The sequence below is a fragment of the Schistocerca americana genome, chromosome 6 (assembly GCF_021461395.2).
Source record: "Schistocerca americana isolate TAMUIC-IGC-003095 chromosome 6, iqSchAmer2.1, whole genome shotgun sequence".
In the NCBI taxonomy this organism is placed as follows: Eukaryota; Metazoa; Arthropoda; class Insecta; order Orthoptera; family Acrididae; genus Schistocerca; species Schistocerca americana.
The window spans coordinates 94,453,321-94,467,084 of NC_060124.1; the positions used below are offsets into that span (position 1 = coordinate 94,453,321).

Sequence of the window (13,764 nt, forward strand, 5' to 3'; positions counted from 1 at the left end):
TGATCATTGTAAGACGTGTATATTTCTATTGTCTATTGTCAAACCACAGTTTATAAAAGATTTTTATATTTTATTAATAGGATTAAGTAGGCATAATTAATATTTGTCATTCTGGAAATAATTGTGGCAGCAGGGAATGTCTGCACCAAAGCATTGTTGGCGGGAGAGACCGCGTATGGATACATTTTAAGAAAAGAGCGGGAAAGACCTCGCATTGATACATTTTGTAATGGTAGCAGGGATTGTCTGCACAGAAAGCATTGTTGGCGGGAGAGACCGCACTTTAGCGTTCGTAGGAAGTCACTAGTAAGCGAGATGTGAAGCGAGTCGGTAGCAGGTCTGAAGCGAGATGTTGAGAGGAGCGGTGCGCCTGCCAGCCACCAGCTATGATTTAGAAGAGATTATAAACGGATGTACAGAGACATCGGCTATCTATTATGATAAGAGGAACTAATATTAATGAAATAATTTTTTTTGAGAAACTCAAGACTACTGAAGGTATGTTTGCGCAATGCTAGTTGTAAGATTATTGTAAAAAGTAAGTCCCATCTGAACGTTTGTGAAATCATTTCATTACCAACAGTAAATATTTGAAGAATCGTTTTCAGAATATAATTAATTTTTGTCAGCAATATTGCATTACTGATTACAATCCATCTCAAAAACCATCAACGTAAAACTTTGCAAAATTTTATTGTTGTCAAGAAAAAATTTAACTATGAATTACGTAACTTCAGTCAAACGAATTAAAGAATAACGTCAGATTTGCTATTAAAGAATAACGTCAGCTTTGGTAATAAATAGGCAACGGCCTTGCCGCAGTGGATACACAGGTTCCCGTTATATCACCGAAGTTAAGCGCTGTCGGGCGTGGCCGGGACTTGGATGGGTGATCATCCGGGCCGCCATGCGCTGTTGCCATTTTTCGGGGTGCAATGAGCCTCGTGATGCCAATGAAGGAGCTATTCGACCGAATGGTAGCGGCTCCGGTCAAAGAAAACCATCATAACGACCGGGAGAGCGGTGTGCTGACCACACGCCCCTCCTATTCGCATCCTCATCTGAGGATGACACGGCGGTCGGATGGTCCCCGTGGGCCACTTGTGGCCTGAAGACGGAGTGCTTTTTTTGGTGATAAATATAGCCACTTGTTATGACAGCCCACTAGCAGCTAATAGAGTATAGTAAAACAGAGTAAGTATATTCATGTCGCTGTTAGATGTAGCAGTCAGACGGCGATCCAGTAACAGTAAAAAAGGTTAGGATCAGTTTTGGGTTGTTGCAGATAACGACTGAGGGCCACGACGACGACATATTCTATGTTTCGTCGAAATAATCAGAAAATCACTTTTAATAAGCAGCAATTAAACTTTATGCGAAGATTCCACTTGTTATTATTGAGAAAGAGAATTAAAAATGGTTCAAATGGCTCTGAGCACTATGGGACTTAACATCTGTGGTCATCAGTCCCCTAGAACTTAGAACTAATTAAACCTAACTAACCTAAGGATATCACACACATCCATGCCCGAGGCAGGATTCGAACCTGCGGCCGTAGCAGTCGCGCGGTTCCCGACTGCGCGCCTAGAACCGCTAGACCACCGCGGCCGGCAAAGAGAATTAATTTCAAAGGGAAGATTACATTTGTTATCATTAAGCAAGAGATAGAAATCCTAAGGGAAGGTTTCATAGGTTGTTGTGGAAAGGAAGGTTGGGTAACAAAAGAGATATAGAGGAGACGGGAAGGTTTCACCATCTTCAGGTGCCAAATAATGGTCAATGTTCGAAGCAGATGCAAATTGATGAACTGTTCTATTGCAGTCAATTGTCATGAATTTCCTGAATTCTTAACAACTGATTTCATCCGGATCCTTCCGGAGTAAATAAACGTATTGGATTTGATTAGCAAAAGAAGTAATTGTGCATAACTTTTCATTGGTGCGGGTTTCTCATGACACGGCAGCAGAGAAAGCTGCTAGGATTACGGTACGCCTGAAGACAAGAAAAGATAGAGGAGTGACCACGTGTCGTCCCAGTTATACATACAGCATCACGATGGACTTAGATCTATCCGAGTGTGGAGGCTCCATGGATAACGAATGTTGCCAGACTGCATTCATCATTGTTGTACAGGTTTACAGTATGATTTATGGTTGCACTGGCAACAAAGTCCTCTCCGGTTTCCACAGCTGGTTCAATTGGCTCAAAGCACTATGGGACTTAACATCTGAGGTCACCAGTCCCCTAGAACTTAGAACTACTTAAGCCTAACTAACCTAAGAACATCACACAAATCCATACCCGAAGCAGGATTCGTAACTGCGACAGTAGCAGCAGCGCGGTTCGGGACTGAAGCGCCTAGAACCGCTCGGCCACAGCGACCGGCCCATAGCTGGTAGTTTTGAAAACGGTCCTCACATCTGCTCCATATTAAGGCCGGTGGCTGTGGCCTGCGTTCTGTTGTATGTGACATCTATCAACAAGATAATGTAAGACTACATGCTGCCAATGCTTTCGTTACGTAGAGAGATCGACTTTTTCGCTGGACACCATGTTCTCCAGATCTTTCATGCATTAAATTTTTGGTCTTGGGATGCCGAGACAGTGGGAGCGACAATGACGCAAACCGGGTCAGTCGAATCGTAATGAACTTGATGAATGATATGGCAGTCATTCTACGCTACTCCAACTCTGTGCCAAAATTCATGTATCGTAGTGGTCAGCGACGGATGCGTGGAAGATATCACATGCACAAACACAAATAGATGAAATACTGAAATAAATACATAAACAAGAGAAAAACCATGGAATTGTACGAATGGAACGGGAACTGGTAGATGTGATGTACATTTACAGAGATACAGATGATCACAGTTTCAGAATATTGGTCATCCGGACTGAATCCGGAGCGGGACTCATCACTGAATACTACTCCAGTCAATGAGATTCCAGGCCGAAGATGTGGCTGGATATCGCCCACCATACGAACAACCTAGAGTGAAGGTCTGGGGTGACATTTCATTTCATAGCAGGGTTCCACGGCACCCTTACAGCTCTGCAGTACACCGACGATGTCCTGTACCCTGGTTTCTCTCCCTGAATGGCAAGCCATCCTGGGCTTACATTTCAGCGAGATAACGTCCGCCAGCGCACGGCGAGTCTTTCCACTGCTTACCTTCGTTCTTGCCAAACACTACCTTGGCCAGCAAAATCATCGGATCTCTCCCCATTTGAGAAATTTTGGAGCATTACTGGCCGGGTCCTTCAAGCACCTTCCGATTTTGTGGATCTATCGCGGCAGTTGGACAGAATTTGGCATGAGGCAAGGAACCATATGTGTCAGTCAATGCCAAGCCGAATAACTGGTTGCTTAACGGCCAAAGGTGGACCAGCGCGTTATTGTCTGCTCAATTTGTGAAACTTTCTCTTGAACAAATCATTCAAATTTGTCTGAAATTCTTTATTTGTTTGTCTGTACATGTACCTCACATTTACTGATATCCGCCCCATCCAGATAATTGCTTCATGGTGCACCGTTTTTTCTTGTCTAAGAGTGTAATTCTATACTTTTTCTAATTAGTTTGTACATGAACAATACTGTCTGGCAGTCTTCTTGGCTAAAGAGATTGAGCTGATGGATAATCCGCGTCTTGCTGAACAACTGACAGCGTTCCTAATACGAGAAAGAATAAGACTGCAGGCAGATAAAGGACGGCGGTGAGGTGGAGATTGGCTGGTGCGCCCACACGTGTTACCTGCGGCAAGACAGCGCGTCATCCGGGCGGACAGCCGCCGTCGCCGCCGCCCCGCCTGAATGGACGGCGGAGCTGGATGCGGGGGTGAGGCGGCTCCACCGGCCTGCCGGGCGCATCCGCCTCCACCTCCGCCTCCACGGCCGCCCGCGCTGGCGTGGAGCGTCGCGGTGGCCTAATTTCCCGGGGGACTGCTGCAAAGTTTTAGTACAGAGCGCAGCGACAGTCCGCACGTCATCTAGGCCGGGGGCGGCGGCGCGGCTGGGGCCGGCTAGTAAACCTCAAGGCCAGTCTCTGGGGACGGCCGGGAACCACCTTGATTCAGGCTGAATGCTCAGCTCCTATGACCACCGGCCAGGGAGCGCATCCTCCCCTCACGGGAAAGCAGCTTCTAGTCTCGGTCTGGTGGACAAGTTGCAAGTACGCACCAGCAACCAAGAGCTATTGCTACATGCACACAAGTACACCGCAAGAGGGAGGATAGACGGCACCGATATTGTTCATTCTCTTTCCAGTTCCATTGCTGTATTCGCTGATGCTAAATTACCCTGTACACGCCCAAATCTCTTATCTTTTCTTCGAGATATCTACGGGACATTTGCTTTGTTGCAAGCATAATGATCACAGAGTCATCTCCGAATACAGCTTTAAAATTACCCCAGTGTATTTAGCACCTACTGCGTCGTCTTTCTTCAAATGCTTCCTATTGAGGTGGTAACCCTCCTTGAAGGCATGAAAAATAGGTGATTTTCGTGACTTTTGTTTTAAGTTAAATAAGAAGTAATGCTAAATTTGATGATATCGTTTCATCCCTCATACTTTTTTTCTTTAAGAAATCATTTGTGTGTCCATGTCGGACGCTACCTGTAACCACTGCACCAGATAGAGTGATTTCTTGCGGACGGACACTGGTCGTCGTCAGGAATTCCCGAAGCCCTCCTAATGGGCCTGTAATAAAGTAATTTTGTGTAAATCATTTTCAATACATTTTCTAGGGTCCTACATAGGATAACAGAAAAAAAATTAAGTACTATCAAAATGGTGCGTGTGGTGACACAAATTAATGTCACTTTCTTGCCCCACGAAATCGAGACAAAAGCATGAACCGGAAATGGACTTTTTAAGATCTTGCAGTTGACTAAGTACGCTGTAGGGAATTCAGTTTACAATTCCGGCATCACAGTCCTCTCAAACTCCTACGTACTGTTCTCTAGATTGTTTCACGCCAATTGCAAAATGCTGTTTGGTGAGAAAAACGGTATTTAACCTTTTAGGTTACATTAGTGTGATTGCGCCGTGACTTCCTACGATGCTGTTGACAGGATAGTTTCTCTGTAGAAGTTAAGCGTCTTTGCGACGTTCTGGTTGACTAGAGCCCTCTATTGAGGACGGCCGCGACTCGCGAGTTGACGGGAGACCAGCTCGGGGAAGTGACGGAGAGTCGGTGGGGGTTCAGTGACGGGGACTCGGTAGGCTGCAGTAACAGAGGGAAGACAGCGGACGCAGCATCGCGAGTAGTCAGTCGGCGCTTGGCGTACTGCGAGGACGCACGGTGTCGACATTCTGGCGCCTGGGTCTGGCGGCGAGTGAAACTGGAGAGCGGGCCGGCCGAAGTGGCCGTGCGGTTCTAGGCGCTGCAGTCTGGAAACGCGAGACCGCTACGGTCGCAGGTTCGAATCCTGCCTCGGGCATGAATGTGTGTGATGTCCTTAGGTTGGTTAGGTTTAACTAGTTCTAAGCTCTAGGGGACTAATGACCTCAGAAGTTGAGTCCCATAGTGCTCAGGGCCATTTGAACCATTTGGACCAACTGGAGTGCGGAAACAGTCACCGGTCAACATAGGCTCTTTTCAAGAGTCGTGTCTACCTCGAATCCTGAGAATAACGCGGAAGTTTACCCTGGCGTGCATGTTATCAGCGAGCTCCTGGACTAACATGGTCGTCGTAACTGCCGTCTCCTTCACATCTGCTGTGCAGCGAGCTACGTTAATTTAAGTATTACCTGCATTTTTCTTACTTGTCACTTCCTCTTCCGTGTCTTTTTGCTTTTAGGAAGCTTTGATTTTCCAGTACTAGTAATAGTGTTCCATAGATTTCGTGTTTGTTTTTAATACAGTCAGAGAGAGTCCCTTTAGGCGGATGTAGTGCCAGTAGTGCTAGTGTTTGTTTTGAATACAGTATAGAGACAGGTAGTGCTTATTTTCATTGTTTTCAACAAGGAGCGTCTAGTAACCACAGTTTAGTCAGCTATCAGCCGCCTTTAGTGAATTAGCAGTCTAGTTAAAAGTTGATTAACTCTCTAGCCGGCCGGTGTGGCCGTGCGGTTCTAGGCGATTCAGTTTGGAACCGCGTGACCGCTACGGTCGCAGGTTCGAATCCTGCCTCGGGCATGGATGTGTGTGATGTCCTTAGGTTAGATAGGTTTAAGTAGTTCTGAGTTCAAGGGGACTGATGACCTAAGATGTTAAGTCCCATAGTGCTGAGAGCCATTTGAGCTCAGAGCCATTTGAACCATTTTTTTATCAACTCTCTACAGTAAACAGTTGATTTCTTAGGATGGACAGGGTCTGTGACTGCTGTGTACGGACGCAGGAGAAGCTGGCCACTGCTCGCGAACAGCTGAAAGTGTTGATGACCGCGGTCAGCCGTCTTCAGGCTGCTGCCTCGGAGTGTAGCGGTAGTGGGGAGTCTGGTGCGTCGCATGGTACACCCCAGGTGTTACATGCTTCACCCACGATCCCTGCTGTCGAGACATCTTCGCGGGTAGCGGGCGCGAATGGGCCACCCTCTCCCCAAGGGGAGTGGCGGGTTCAGCGGCGTTCGCGGCGCACGAGGCGGAGGGTCAATCTGAAACCTGGCCGGGTGGCATCGCCCGCTCTGCCTGTGAGTGGACATGTGGCCGACTCCTGGCGTCTGGGGTCAGAGATCATCCTTAGTTCATACAGGCGGTTGGCGGAGTTGGTGAAGGCGGAAAGCATCGCTCGCGGGGTGGAATCTGAGCTAACTATTTGTAGTATCGTTCCCAGAAACGATCGTGGTCCTCTGGTTTAGAGCCAAGTGGAAGGCTTAAACCAGAGGCTCAGACGATTCTGCGGCGTTCTGGGGTGCAAATTTCTCGACCTCTGCTATCGGGTGGAGAAATGTACAGGCGCCCTGAATAGGTCACCCGTGCACTACACGCAGGAAGCGAGTACAAGGGTAGCGGAGTACGTGTGGAGTGCATATGTGGGTTTTTTAGGTTAGAGAATTTCCTCCCTAGGCCCGACAAGACACCTCCTGAGACGCGACAAGGTAGTATTAGGCAAAAATCAAAAGGGAATAACAATATTAATGTGGTAATAGTAAACTGCAGGAGCGTCTATAGAAAAGTCCCAGAACTGCTCTCATTAATAAACGGTCACAGTGCTCACATAGTACTAGGGACTGAAAGTTGGCTGAAACCAGATGTAAACAGTAATGAAATTCTAAACTCAGATTTGAATGTATACCGCAGAGACAGGCTGGACAGTGGAGGGGGAGGCACGGTCATAGCGATAAAAAGTGCAATAGTATCGAAGGAAATTGACGGAGGTCCGAAATGTGAAATAATTTGGGTGAAGGTCACGGTTAAAACAGGCTCAAACATGGTAATTGGATGTCTCTATAGGCCCCTGACTCAGCAGCTGTTATGGCAGAGCACCTGAAGGAAAATTTGGAAAATATTTCGAGTAGATTTCCCGACCATGTTACAGTTCTAGGTGGAGATTTTAATTTGCCGGATATAGATTGGGAGACTCAAACGTTTATAACGGGTGACAGGGACAAAGTTTCCAATGAATTTTTTAAAGTGCATTATCTGAAAACTAACTTGAGCAGTTAAACAGAGAACCGACTCGTGGCGATAGCATATTAGACCTTCTCGTGACAAACAGACCCGAACTATTTGAAACAGTTAACGCAGAACACGGAATCAATCAGCTATCATAAAGCGGTTACTGCATCGATGATTTCAGCCGTATATAGAAATATTAAAAAAGGTAGGAAGATTGTTCTGTTTAGCAAAAATGACAAAATCAACCGAGTTAGAAAACTGTTGCGGAAGCAAAGGGAACTTCACAGCAAACATAAACATAGCCAAAGCCTTGCAGACAAACAAAAACTACGTGAAACGATATGTAGTGAGAGGAGGGCTATGCGAGAGGCGTTCAATGAACTCGAAAGTAAAGTTCTATGCACTGACTTGGCAGAAAATCTTAAGAAATTTTGGTCTTATATCAAAGCGATAGGTGGAGCAAAACAAAATGTCCAGACACTCTGTGACCAAAATGGTACTGAAACAGAGGATGACAGACTGTAGAATTTTGGGACACGTATTATGTTCGAGTATAATGACTTTTCTGGAGACTAGAAATCTACTCTGTAGGAATCAGCACAGGTTTCGAAAAAGATCGTTTGAAACCCAGCTCGCGCTATTCGTCCGCGAGACTCGGAGGGCCATAGACACGGGTTCCCAGGTAGATGCCGTGATTCTTGACTTCCGCAAGGCGTTCGATACAGTTCCCCACTGTCGTTTAAAGAACAAAGTAAGAGCATATGGACTATCAGACCAATTGTGTGATTGGATAGAAGAGTTCCTAGATTCAGAACGCAGCATGTCATTCTCAATGGAGAGAAGTCTTCCGAAGTAAGAGTGATTTCAGGTGTGCCGCAGGGGAGTGTCGTAGGACCGTTGCTATTCACGATATACATAAATGACCTTGTGGATAACATCGGAAGTTCACTGAGGCTTTTTGCGGATGATGCTGTAGTATATCGAGAGGTTGTAACAATGGTAAATTGCACTGAAATGCAGGAGGATCTGCAACGAATTGGCGCATTGTGCAGGGAATGCCAATTGAATCTCAATGTAGACAAGTGTAATGTGCTGCGAATATATAGAAAGAAAGATCCTTTATCACTTAGCTACAATATAGCAGGTCAGCAATTGGAAGCAGTTACATTATCTGGGAGTAGGCATTAGGGGTGATTTAAAACGGAACGATCATACAAAGTTGGTCGACGGTAAAGCAGATGCCAGACTGAGATTCATTGGAACAATCCTAAGGAAATGCAGTCCGAAAACAAAGGAAGTAGGTTACAGTACACTTATTCACCCACTGCTTGAATATTGCTCACAAGTGTGGGATCCGTACCAGATAGGGTTGATAGAAGAGATAGAGAAGATCCAACGGAGAGCAGCGCGTTTCGTTAAAGGACATTTAGTAATCGCGAAAGCGTTACGGAGATGATAGATAAACTCCAGTGGAAAACTCTGCAGGAGAGACATTCAGTAGCTCGGTACGGGCTTCTGTTGAAGTTCGAGAACACACCTTCACCGGGGAGTCAAGCAGTATATGGCTCCCTCCTACGTATATCTCGCGAAGAGACCATGAGGATAAAATCAGAGAGATTAGAGCCCACACAGAGGCATACCGACAGTCTTTCTTTCCACGAACAATACGAGACTGGAATAGAAGGGAGAACCGACAGAGGTACTCAAGGTACCCTCCGCCACACACCGTCAGGTGGCTTGCGGAGTATGGATGTAGATGTAGATGTAGAAATGGTGGGCCATTTTGTGGTGGAACTTTTGGATGTGATTGCTCCGTGTAGCCACTTTGAGTTTCGCTAGTCATTCCTTAAACCACTTGGACATGAGTCCGGATACTTGGTATTGCAAGTCCACGTAACTGCGCTGTAGCCTGGTTCCGTTGCATTTATCTTGAATTACAGGGGTGGCCGATATTCGGTGATTCCTTTTTATTATTATTGCTGTTCAATTTTATGAATCAAAGTTTATTTTCTGTATAAAACTTTAGACGCTAATTTAAAGTGGAATTGCCAACTTCTTCCTTGTTGGCAACTATAACATTAAAAACTTTGCGCCGTCAAACGGTGCTTTGTTATTTAATTTTGTGTGCAGATTGTCTGGTCATTATCACCCTGAGAGATCTGTTGTTTATAAAATTATCAAGTGAACTTTCACGTCGTTGGAGATTGTTTAATCAACTATTGCTTTAGTAGTAACTGCGGTTGTCACACTATAACATTTAACATCTCTTCCTGCATTTGGCGCTACCCAGTGCTTGGCTATTGGTTTTAGTATTTTACTAAACTGAGTATAAATACTGGGTTTGTGTGTTCTAGAAGCCGTTATTGGAGTGCGCAGGCCCTCCTGCCTGTTGTCAATTGAGCTCTCGAACACAGAATTCAGACGTGCGGCCAATGTGAAAACCAAACTTCGAGAATGTGCTGATTGCTGTGTAGATCTTTCAGGCTATCACGGCATCATATTGCCGAACGTTTCTCGTAACAGTTCAATCACGTATTATGAGATCTTGCTATTTGAGTATTTTTTGAAACCCTTAGCTTTTACAAATTGTTATTTTTCATATTGAATAAGGCCTGATAATTGACTTAATTTCTGCAGTTATGTTAAAGTTATATTTGTGTCAAATAACGTTTTATTAATTTAAAGTTGGGGCCATAAGGCTGTTATCCGTTTAAAATTTTTTGAATTATCTCAGTGCTTCTATATAACTGAATAATCGGTGTAGATCACTGCAATTTACAAATTCTAATTAATCATTGTGTTGTTACCAGTGCTCTGTTTTAATTAACGCGGTGAAAATCAATTTTAGTGTCCTCAAATGAGGTCAGAATTCCACTCCACTAGCCCATGTACCTGCTTACCAATCCTATACTTTACCACTGATTATGTGAAACATACCCCTAAACAACATCCATGGACAATACAGCAATTTTTCCAGGTCCGATAGGAAGTCTTCTTTGCGACCGTGGCAGTCTCGCCTGCGTGTACGGCAGCTTGTGTCATTCGCTGCTCAGCTAACTCGATATGCTTTTCGTCGGCGTTTGTGTAGAAGCAGTAACCAAGTGGTCCGATCTCAAGTTCGTGCACAAGCATAATACATGTAACGCCTCAAAGGCCGTCGTTAAATTGTACCTCAGCAATGTTGTTCCCGCTGTGAATGGTTTTCGAAGACGCTTTCCCAGATATCGCATTGTATCTCGATAATGGAGCTGCTGGCGAACTTGAAATGAACGCTGCAACAGAGTGGACAACTCAGAGAACCCTTTAAGCGCAAAAAGAGAAAATAGTTGTTTGGAAATTTCCGCGAAGACTGTCTCCTTAAGTTCCACAAGCAATTCTGATGTACATTCGTATGGGCAATACCGACCTGAACCATGGAAACAGCACGTCGTGCTTACTTGATAAGGGCTCTAAATACTGGAACAATATTCTAGAATATTTCTATATGCTGTTGCCTTTATAGATGCATTGCACGTTCCCAGAAGCCTTCAAAGAAATGTAAGTAAACTAATGGCCGTGCCAACACTGAATGTACGTCATTCTTTCATTTCCCCTCACTTCTTAGCGTTACCCTAAGTACTTATAAGACATGATGTCTTCACATTATTCAGCACTAGTTTGGCGTTATATTTATACTTCATTCCTCTTTGGTATATTACATTTAGCCACATTTAAAGGGAATCGTCACTTACCACAGAAGTGAAAATTTTGTTCAAGTCTTTCTGCAGTTCTCTACGATCGTCCAACGACAATACTATTAAGCATATAGACTCATACGATATAAAACCTTCGTAACGTTTTGCAACAGTACGTCACAAGCTTGAACTCTCAATGCAACGACGATCTTGGAACTATTTTATTACCATCCTGCAATTTTTTCATGAGCTAGTCTTCGCATCTCTACATCACTAGTACAAATAACAACCTCTACAATCTGTTTTGCGTATTCTATTCTTCATATATCGTCTTCTTAGTTTACCCTCTACTCTTTCTTCAGGAACTGAGTTTAATCATTCCATGACGCCGCAGAATAAGTACTGATAACCTATCCCTTCTTTTGACAAGTATCTTCAATGGAACTCTTTCTTCCCTATCCCATTCTTTTTAATACTTTTTCAATTCATACTTATCGTGCCACAAGTTTCCTTCCCAAGTCATTCGAATAGTTTCAAATGAAGTAATTTGTTTCAAACTCAGATGTGATGTTAATGAGAATCGTTATTTAAAGAAGATAGTATTTCACTTAAGCAGGATAATTTTGGATGGAGACTCAATTCAGATAGGACTTACTGGACTGGTTATACACGGTCCAGTCACATGAATGTGACCACCACCTATGTATTACGTCAACATGGAATAACCCCACATAGACGAGAGTTGTATAAAGGATACGAGGAAAACTGTCCCGTAGTTGTGATAAGGAAGCGGAACGATTTGTTTAACGTCCAAAAGTGCCGGATAGTTTGCTTTCGGGCAAGGGTGGAACCATTTCCGAAATGGATGATTTTGTAAACTGTTCACGTGCTACAGTGGTTAAAGTATACAATGCTTGGCAATATGGCACTTCACACAATCGTTGCCGAGGTAACAGTGGTGCACCACGGGTCATAGACGACAAGATGAACGATGGCTGCGGAGACGAATACAATCGAATAGACGTGTAACTGTTGAGGAACTGACCAGCCCGATGTGCCTAGGAGCTACCAACCGTGTCTCCTCAACGAACGTTGCTCTGTTTTGTCCTCTGCAGAGGCGCTCTCTTCCTGCATCCTTGCTGACTGCTGTTCACACGTGACGAACGCTGGAAATAGCACGCCAATACCGCAACTGAATCATGTTTTATGCTCCATAGGGCAGATGGCCGTTGTCGTGTACGGTGTGAAATGTTTGAAAGCAAACATTCTACAACCATCGCCAGAAGAGGCCAGGGTGGAGGCATTTCCTAGATTATCTCGTGATTCTGGAAGGCACAGTAGAACAACACAAGTATGCATCTGTCCTGGGGGATAATGTTTATCCTTATGAACAGTTTGGTTTCTTCCTCGGCAGGATGAAAATTACCAGGAGGACTGACCACCTCGATCCGGTTGTTCCGGCCGTGGCACCTCAACCGAGAAATCTAGCTGGCCAAGGCAATGGAGTCGGTATGAATGCACATATCTGCTGGTACCTTCCAGAAACTCACTGATTCTCTTTCTGCACGTGTTGCAGCCGTCCGCGCTGCAAAAGGTGGTTATTCAGTCTTTTGACAGATGGTCACATTAAAGGGACAGGACACTTTATGTAGGAGGATGGATGGATCTCAGGTCTAGGAAAAGGTGACTGATAAACATGTGCAGGGAAAGAATATGGTAGATTGGGAGATGTAAGGATTGTGAGATCTGCTGATAAAGACATCGCAGCAGTACAAGATTCCTTTAGGCGAGGTATACAGTAAAATGGTGTGCTCAAGAATTTTGGACACCTTGCTATGGCGAAGGTAATCGAAATGAAGGAGGAAATGAGGGTAGTTTATAAAATTGTACAGGCTGCAGGTATGAGATGATAGCCAGATGATAAATGCAAAGTATACTTCATACCAGTCAAGTTTAAGGATAAACTGGCAAAACGTGGGTAGAGCACAGGTCCATCTGTAATTAACATACGTAGAGTTGGTGTAATCTTTCTCTCTCAGTGTTAGCTGCTTGGAGTGGAGTTTGCAAACGAGAGCCACTAGATGTGTCTTATGAGAGGCTGGGTAAAATTACAGTCAGATCTATTGTTGCCCATTTAAGTTGTGTTACGGTTTGGAATAGATAACTTAGTTTGTGGAAATCGTAAACATGGCTGTAACTTCGGCAAGTGTATAACAGTAAACTTGGGTAAGGTCGAAAAAAATTAGTCAACCAGTTGCAGCTAAAGATTAATTGGAGCCCTTGATCTAGGTTTCGACAATTTGCTAATTGTCATCTTCATGTCATCTTCAGAACGTACAATGAACCTTGTTACATCACAGCGAATAAAGTGAAACGGCCCTTGTCGTATGAGAGAAGAGTTGTTTGGCTTTATCCAACGCACTTAATCAACATGTAATATAACAATGTCCATTACAGCTTCTAAAGAAGAGAATTTAAAAATAATACCATAACCTAGGGCAAGGGTTCCAATAAACCTTTATCAGCAT

At 44.4% G+C, this 13,764-nt stretch overlaps 1 pseudogene; it reads left to right on the forward strand.

Moving 5' to 3' along the window:
• The first annotated feature begins 803 nt into the window (after positions 1–803).
• Positions 804–921, forward strand: LOC124621219 (annotated as a pseudogene).
• The last annotated feature ends 12,843 nt before the right edge of the window (positions 922–13,764 follow it).